General features: G+C 43.7%; 1 protein-coding gene and 1 long non-coding RNA gene across 3 annotated transcripts in view; one reads left to right on the top strand and one right to left on the bottom strand.

Annotated features, from left to right (window-relative positions):
* The first annotated feature begins 313 nt into the window (after positions 1-313).
* The window catches only part of LOC148036386 (uncharacterized), a 75,635-nt gene continuing 67,176 nt past the window's right edge, over positions 314-8,772 (top strand). The window contains exons 1-2 of one of the 2 annotated variants that reach the window (XM_087678383.1): positions 314-470; positions 653-1,250. The gene's annotated coding sequence lies outside the window, so the exon portion shown is untranslated. Of the gene's footprint in view, positions 1,251-8,772 lie in introns of both variants that reach the window. The other variant, XM_087678384.1, reaches the window with a different exon arrangement.
* LOC148036387 (uncharacterized) overlaps positions 2,372-8,772 on the bottom strand; it is a 49,393-nt gene continuing 42,992 nt past the window's right edge. Inside the window, exon 4 of the long non-coding RNA XR_015690936.1 lies at positions 2,372-2,487. This is a non-coding gene — a long non-coding RNA (uncharacterized LOC148036387). The remainder of the gene's footprint in view (positions 2,488-8,772) is intronic.

Raw genomic sequence — 8,772 nt, 5'->3', positions numbered from 1 at the left:
TCCCTAGTGCAACCGTAGGGAACTGCAGCTCATTGGAAGCTTTAAGTTCCCCCTACTACCACAGTTGGCATGATCGAGCTCCAAAGTTTGATCTACTACCACAGATGGCATGATCGAGCTCTAAAGTTCGATCTACGCGTGACGGGGGGCCTGAATTAAGGTTGATGGAGTGACCAACGTATGATTGAGGAGTCAAAATAGGACTTTAGTGGGGTCAGGATATAGTGGCGCCCTCTAGAGTCTCTCCCTCCCCCCCCCTCTCTCTCTCTCTCTCTCTCTCTCTCTCTCTCCAAAAAGCATCGCCACCCTCTCACATTCTCTCTCTCGCTCTCTCTCCCTCTCTCTCTCTCAGGCGTACTTCCGAATCCAATACGTGAGCTGGCCTGCTGGAGCTTCTGCACATCCCAGACAAAAGTGGTACAGCGCAGCATACCTACAGGGTTTCTTCTTCTTCTTCGACCATGAATGTGGTGAGAGAATCTCATCAGCAGGTCGCGCTGACGCACCCCTGATGCCATCCCCTATTCTTTCTTTGTGCGTCCTTTTGCACACGACACAGAGAGAGAGAGAGAGAGAGAGAGAGAGAGAGAGAGAGAGATCATCGAGTCGCCATCCTCTCGCTAACGCTGAATCACCATCCCTTTGTTCACAGTGAAACGGACCTTCATAGTCTCACAGAAGAAACAATATTACTTCTGGTGAATTCGATTACACCGCCATTGCCAACCCTTCTCTTTGGAAGTCATCGAGAGTCTCAAAGCTCTGGATTTTAACACATTTCGCATGAAAGAAAGGTATTAAACCTTCAGGTGGATGCGCTTGGATCGTGCAGGCCTCAGATTAGCTGTGGATTTCTGCATGATTAGCACGAGAGCGAGCCTGCGACAAGCAGTTGCATCTCGACAAGGCTGAACAGGAAGATCTGGTATCCATGTATGCGTGCTATACAGAATTCGAAGTGCGAATAGGAAGAATGTGTGCATTAGTGCGACTTGCAACAGAAAGGCATACAGTGTCCACAATTTCAAAGTTAAGCAGCGCATCAAAGCAGAGTGCTTAGAAATATTGTTACAATATTAGGGCGTTACAGGATTCCCTTGGGCTTAGCCTGCAATTGTCTTGTGAGAGGTTGAAATTTGGAGCGCATTGATTCATTATTACATCCTTACTAGAAGAATGCCCACACAGATTCCTTGTGGATGCAAGTGAACCACAGCTTTATTGACAGTCTGCTGGGAACTTCTTTTGAGGTACACATATCTACTACCCTTTCTGAATCAGCCAACTAACTAGATCTTTCATACATTTTTACAGAAGAATTAGAATGCCTGCTGAATAATAGTGTTCAGAGAGGCTCCTTGCAAGCGTAAGTTGGCACTTGCAATATCGTTACCTTGAAAATTTGACTGTTAATTTTAGAGGAATAAATAAGTTCTGAAGGGAAGTTTGCATGTTGTATTGGTACTAATTGCCGCTGTATGATACTTCTTAGAGTGCACCATGCAAGCTTAAACTGGCATTTCCGATGCCTTGAAAATTTATCTTCTAGTCAAAACCAATATTCAAAAAGGAATATTGGAATTTCTTTAGTTTGCACATAGTGTTGGTACTCTGCTGCTGCATAATAATTCTTAGAGATGCCAGACCTTCAATTGGATGAGAATTCTTAGTTGTAATATTACACACACTTTTTTGGTCATATTTCACATTAGTTTTGTTTGAGTGTTGATCATGATTTTAAGCTGTGTGCAGCATGACTGTTGTTTACTTTTTTTTTCCCTGCAAGGTGCACATGATTGAACATTTCCAAGGGGGGTGCCTCCCCACCAAATATTAGTGAGAGAGCAGGCAAGAGCCACACTGGTATTTTTCATATAGAACAGCTCACAACCTGAATGAACAGCAGACCAACCAAGTGTTCAAGTGGGCAAGAGCCTGGACTTATGCAGATGCACCAGGTGAGGTGTCCAGCCAAGTGATGCACCTAGTGAGACTTGAACCTGCAACCTCATGGTTGTAAGCCCAATTGCTTAACTTCTGGGCCATCACCTTTGCGACCACTTGTTTACTGTTAACCTTCATGATCATCCTTTCAATTACTGTTGCATCATGGTTATGGTTGAGGGACACCCACCAGGGCAACCTACCTGTGCAAGAGTGCACAAGTGAATGATCTGATGACAACTGAGCTGTGCAAACCTCATGGACCAGGGTGGGCTTCGTAATAGCAAAACCTGCCCAGTCTTTTATACGCCCTGCCCAAGATGCCCTTTTTAGTCTGGAGAGAGAGGCCGTTGTTTTCAAAGGCAGCATAAATAGACAGATTACAGTTGACATTCAACAGCAAAATAGGGGACAGCTAACTAACTTGCCTGATTTGTGAAGAGTTTGGGAGTTATTAGTGCATCAAAGCAGGAGCATCCTGACTAGTACTATGACATTGGTGTCATAGAGTGTTTATAATTATCTGTATCAGCCTTGTACTTCCTGAAGTAGTTACTAACAAAGAAAAGGAGCTTTTAGTAGTTTCAACAAAGAAAACAAAGGTAGTGGTAGCTATTCATTGCAATCTTTATTGTTCTCAGTCATTATTCTGTGCTTTGCAGTGTGCATAGTTTGGTTAAGTGCTTCAGCAGCATAGTACGTGATATTATATTTGTTAGCCTCAGGCCTTATTCTGCTGTGCACAAACTATTGAAATAGGCCTTGTGTAACCTTGGAGCAAAAAAGAAATTTGTGGATCAATGGAACCTTTTGCTATCATACTTGACCTTCTGACACACAATGCATGTGTGAACAAACTGCTCTAGGTAATGTCTCAAAGCTGGCCAATAGAAAAGTGCTCCTTTGCTTTCACCATAGCATCAATGCATCTATGCTTTACATATGGGGAAGCATTACTCTCTATCATCACTTTTGGCCTCAACTACTTTGTGACACATAATTGCTCATGCATCATGAGAAAGCCATTTGTAAGCACAAAATGCTCATCCCTTTGGTCATTGCAAAGCTGATCATACACATTGGCAAAACTTGAATTACTAGCATACTGGTCTTTCATGGCATCCAACTCGGTATGGTAAATGGTGGTAGCCACTGAAATCTGAGGCTTTCTGGACTGTGCATCAGCCACTATATTCTTCTTACTATCAATATGCACAATTTGAAATTGGAACATAGAGAGGAAGTTTACCCATCTCATATGCTTCTTAGATAACTTTGTCTGAGTAAGAAAGTAACACAATGTTTGATGATCTGTCTACATAGTAAAATCATCACCTAAGAGATAGTGTTCCACATGGAAAGTGCATGAATTATGGCAAGTAATTCCTTCTCATAAACTTGTAAATTCTTTTCAACACCATTGAGAACATGGATCTTATAGGCCATGACTTGAATATCTTACATTAAAACAACCCCAATGCTATAACCACATGCATCACATTGCACCACAAAAGACTTCCTGAGATCGGGCTAAACACTAACACCGGGTCAAAAGTCACATTTCTTTCAACTTTTGAAATGCTATTAAAATTTCCATCATTGTTGACTTGAAAGATATTCCCTTCTTTTTCAATGCATGCAACAAAGATGTAATTTCAGCAAAGTTGTGAACATATCATTTCTAATAAGAATATAAGCTCAAGAAGCTACAAATTATGCAAGTGTGGTCATGACCATATTGCCTCAACCTTTGTGGGATCCATACATATCCCCTCAACTAATACAATATGCCCCAAGAAGTGGATTTCTTGCAAAAAGAATTTACTTTTCTTGTCATTGATCAACAATCGATGCTTATGCAACTGATTGAACACTATGTCCAAATGCTTTCTGTGCTTCTCCTCATTCTTTGAATACACTATGATATCATCAAAGAATGTGCCTACAAAAGTTGTATGTGGTCTAAATATTCCGTTCATCATCCAATGAAACATGGTAGGAGTATTTGTAAGCCCAAATAGCATGACAAGAAACTTATGAAGTTTAAAAGATATCCTGAAAGCTGTCTTTTGACATTCTCTAGCCTTATGTGTATTCGATGGTGCTCACTTTTCAAATCAATACAACTAATAATAGCCGACCCCTGCAATCTATCCATGACATCATCGATCCTAGGAATTTGAAATTAAGTCTTGATTGTGATCTTATTCAAGGCATGGTAGTCAATGCACATACACCATGAACCATCCTTCTTTTACACCAAAAGTACTTGTGAATAGTAAGGATATAAGCTTGGCTGAATCAGCCATTTTTCCAACAGCTTATTTGCTCGACTCATAATCTTCTCTATTGGGATGCACTCATCTTGTATGGTAGCTTATCAGGAGGGGTACTCCTAGGAATCAAGTCTATGTCATAATCTTTCAATCTTTTAGGTGGTAGCTGCCCTGGAAGTGACTGAGAAAAGCAATCATTCTATATTTTAGAAATGAGGTGCAATCCTTATCCAACTTAGACACATTCCAAATATCTTTACTATCATCTTTATCCTTGGCAAAGCACAAGTATTTTAAAAGATGTTTTTTAATTGCTTTTGAAATAGCTAAGGCTAATACAAGGATAGATTCCCCTTTCAACTTTATATCAAGAGTATGGGTCTTGCCCATATACTGGAGAGATACAACTTTGTCATGGATATCAACCATTGGATGCATGTGATAGTAACTAGGCATTTCAAGTAATACATTACATGTGAAGAAATGCTCTAAACATAGAAAACTCAAAACCAATCATATGACAAAGCGCATACTAATAAACACAAAACACAGTTAGGGTTAGGATAACTCAGCTTTAGTGAACACAATGAATAATGAAGCGAATGACTACTGAATATACAATGCTCATATAGTAAACACACTATATAGTGAATACAGAATCTCAAACTCTCATCTCTAGGATCAAGGTAGAGGTTATGAGCTAGAGAGTGTGTGGTACTTCGAATGAATCCCGAAAAGGCAGCAAGGCAGCCTCTATGTATCGAATAATAGCAAACACAACAAGAAAGGTTAGATTTGATGTAGACAAGTAGTGATGAGAGAGAAATACTAAAAACACAAGTACTTGAGGAGAGAGAAAATTTGGGTGACAGCTGTAAAATGCAAACGTATCAGAGAGAGAAGAGAGAAAATTAGGGTAGTAGTAAATCCAGCTTGGGGAGGAGAGAGAATGTCAGGGCGGTAGTTCTAGGCTGTAAATGTAGCCTCCGGAAGGGTGTGTGTAGCTGGAAGATAGCTGAAAATAGCAGATTGTCAATGTAGAGCAGTCGCTAGTAGTAGAAAAGTCTTTAGATGCAGTCGCTAATAATGGAAGAAGGAGATGGAGGTTGAAATCAAGCACTAGGTAGTTGATGATTGTGCGAAGCTCTGATTGCAATGTCCTTTGTGAACGGAGTGTGGGGAACAGAGATATGGCTCTTGAAACCTACAAAAATGAGATTGAGAGAGAGTGGTGGGCTGCATGTCTATTTATAAAAGGTTTGGGGCACCCATATGAGGGTTTTGCATATCGAACACACTAACTCTCTAGAATCACGTTTCTTTTTAAAATAAGAAGTTTTTTTCATTAATTAAGCGTGTTTTGGGGCTATTTAAGCTAGACTAATGCATTTTTAGCTTAATTTCCTCTCTCAGGCCCAAAATTGAGCCATGAGAAATAAGCCCTTTTATGTTTATTTTTGTGTATCCCAAGGTGTTCTTGTTAGCAATTCAGACCCTGGTCAGTCGGATTGCCACGTGGCAGTCCGACCTGGTTCTGCACCAGTCGGCTGCATTTAATGTAGCCGACCTGCTTGTTTTTTGCGCCCAGTTTTTGGCTATTTATAGTAGCCGATTTTTCCAGCAGTCTCTACACATTCTTCTGCTCGCAGATTACAGGCTGGTGGCTCGCGCAGATTCCGTCTCTGTTCGCAGATTTCAAACAGGAGACAGTGCAGACTGCAACAGACTTCGAGGTGAACAGCAGGTTGCATCGTCGAGGTGGAGACACGCAGTCCAGCGCACTGCATCCGTGTATATATCTGCATATCTTTGTATACAACACACTTTATACAGCAGATCTTCATCTTCGACTGTCTCTTTCTCTCTCTTCTTGCTCTCTGCGTTCTCTCTCTCTCAGTCCTACGCTTCCGCACCGCTGCACTCTAATATGGTATCAGAGCAGTGTAGAAGGGCTGACTGAGTGCAGAACCAACCTGAAGAGGAGTTTCCATTGCGATACAAGGTTGCGTTTTTAGCGTTTGAGGGCAGGCAGCAGTGTAGAAGGGCTGACTGAGTGCAGAAGCAACCTGAAGAGGAGTTTCCATTGCGACACAAGGCTGCGTTTTTAGCGTTTGAGGGCAGACAGGAGGGCTGCGCCTCGGAACAAGGCTGAAGCGAGCGTGGGCGCGCGGGAAAGGAGTCCAAGTGGTGGATTTGCTGCTGTTTATTGCTGTTTGACGAGGAGAAAGTTTGAGTTTTCAGCTTTCAAGTGCAGGTTTTGCTTTTTCATCGCCTCTGGCGGGTGAAGAAGTTTTGGGACGCGGAAGAGCCCTAGCAGGCTGCGTTTTCATAGTCAGAGGGGGCTGCTTTTGGGTTTTTGAAGGCATTACATGTGAAGATGTCTACAGAGATTGACTTGGAGTTTGAGATGATTATGGGTTGGAGGGTGCCTGTCTTACCGGCTCTTCCCGCAGATCAGAAGCTTGATGGCGATAACTACCGCATCTGGCGTGTGATGATGTTGGCCATCCTTGAGTCCTACGATTTGGCGGAGCTTGTACAGGAGATCGACCGGCCCTCGGTGAGAGATGAGTCCAAACTCTCTTCCGATGCTCGTGCGGAGTTGGCCAAGGCACAGTCTCACTGGGACAAACTGAATGCCAGGATTCGTTCCTTTCTTTTTTTGTCTTGTACTACAGCCGTGATAGCTCACATCGAGCACTTGACGATGGCTCGGGAGATATGGCTGGAGCTTGATCAGATGTATAACCGGATGACCCTTATGAAGCGGGTTTCTTTGGAGGTACAGATGCGGACCTTGTTCGTGAACAAGTCTTCTTTGTTGCGGGAGCACATCAACAAGCTTAGACAGCTTCAGATGCAGGTTCAGAATGCGGGGAAGCTGATTTCCTCCGAAGACATGGCAATCACACTCTTGTCCCAGTTGCCGCCACGATTCGGTGCTTTCTACTCTACCCTCATTGCTTCGGGGCGGGAGTCCACTCTTCGGTGGGAAGAGTTGGTTCCTATGGTCTTGGACCAAGAGGGACAGAATGCTTCCAAGTCGGAGGCACTGATAGGTCAAGCCTCTTAGAAGAAGGGGAAGGACCAAAAGAAGAAGAAGGGGGATAACAAGTCAAAGAAGGACAAGGACAAGGACAAAGAATCCACATGTCATATTTGTGGAAAGACTGGCCATTGGAAGAAGGATTGCCCTGACAAAGACAAGAAGGACACCAACAAGAAGGACATGAAGGATTCTGGAGCGGTGGTTGCACCCTCATCAGCTGCATTTCTTCATCTAGCTGTCATTGAGGACTCTACACCGAATGCTTCTGATGTTGCGATGACGGCTCCCCAGGCTCGAGAGTGGATCGAGAGTGGATCGTTGACAGTGGTGCCTCCCGGCACATGACTCCTTCATCAGATGGTGTTGCCCAGTTGCGACCTTTGCGTGGGCAGATTCTCATTGGAGATAGCTCTTCAGTGTCTATTGCAGGACGGGGTGAGATGCAACTTATTCCAGATGGACGTGGTGGTACCCATACCTCAGAGGTCTTGTATGTACCAGGTTTAGGGTATCATCTTCTGTCAGTTCATAAGATTTGCTCCCTCGGACTTTTGGTGGAGTTTGACAGTGATACGGTACGAGCCTTGATCCTGCATCTCGGAAGGTTCTCTCATCTGGATATGAGGAGAATGGCATCTACAAATTGAAGTCTTCCACTGCTCTCTCTACTCTTCTTCTTACCTCTCAGACACAGTCAGAGCTATGGCATGCTCGATTTGGTCACCTCAACTATGATTATCTTCGGAGGGCGTCATGTGGACAGCTTGTTCGAGGGTTGCCAGACATAGTGGTAAGCCAGCAGCCCTGTGTCTCCTGCATTCGTGGGAAGCAGCATAGGGATGCCATTCCCCACAAAGCTTCGCGGCGGTCTACTTCACCGATGGAGCTTGTATCTTCGGATCTTTGTGGCCCTATGAGGAACGAGTCCTTGCGAGGGAGCTCGTACTTCATGCTGATCGTATATGACTGCAGCAGGATGACATGGGCCTATTTCTTGGCATTGAAGTCAGAAGCTTTCTCCCACTTCAAGGATTGGCTTCTCTTTGAGGAGAACCGATCAGGCCGGAGATTGAAGACCTTGCGATTTGACAAGGGTGGTGAATTTGTTTCTAATGAGTTTACTCGTTTTTGTGCAGATAAAGGTATTCACCAGGAGTTTGCTAATACCAACACTCCTCAAGAAAATGGCATTCTTGAACGGAAGAACCGAAGCGTGATCGAGATGGCGCGCACCATGATGGAGCATTGACAGACACCTGAGTTTCTGTGGGCCGAGGTTGTGGCTACTGCAATCCACATCCTTAACCGATCCCCCACTTCGGCCGTTGATGGGATGACACCTTTTGAGGCTTACTTTGGGACTAAGCTCGATGTTTCTTATTTTAGGGTCTTTGGGTGTGATGCCTATGTTCACATTCCCAAGGCTCATCGTGATAAATTTGAAGCCGCTTCCCGGAGACAGGTATTTGTTGGCTACAGCTCCCAGTCCCAAGGCTATCGTTT

Source organism: Lygodium microphyllum, chromosome 5 (genome assembly GCF_053477565.2).
Source record: "Lygodium microphyllum isolate KBCC chromosome 5, Lygodium_microphyllum_v1.1.10, whole genome shotgun sequence".
Taxonomy (NCBI): Eukaryota; Viridiplantae; Streptophyta; class Polypodiopsida; order Schizaeales; family Lygodiaceae; genus Lygodium; species Lygodium microphyllum.
This window is presented reverse-complemented; position numbering and strand designations above follow the sequence as displayed.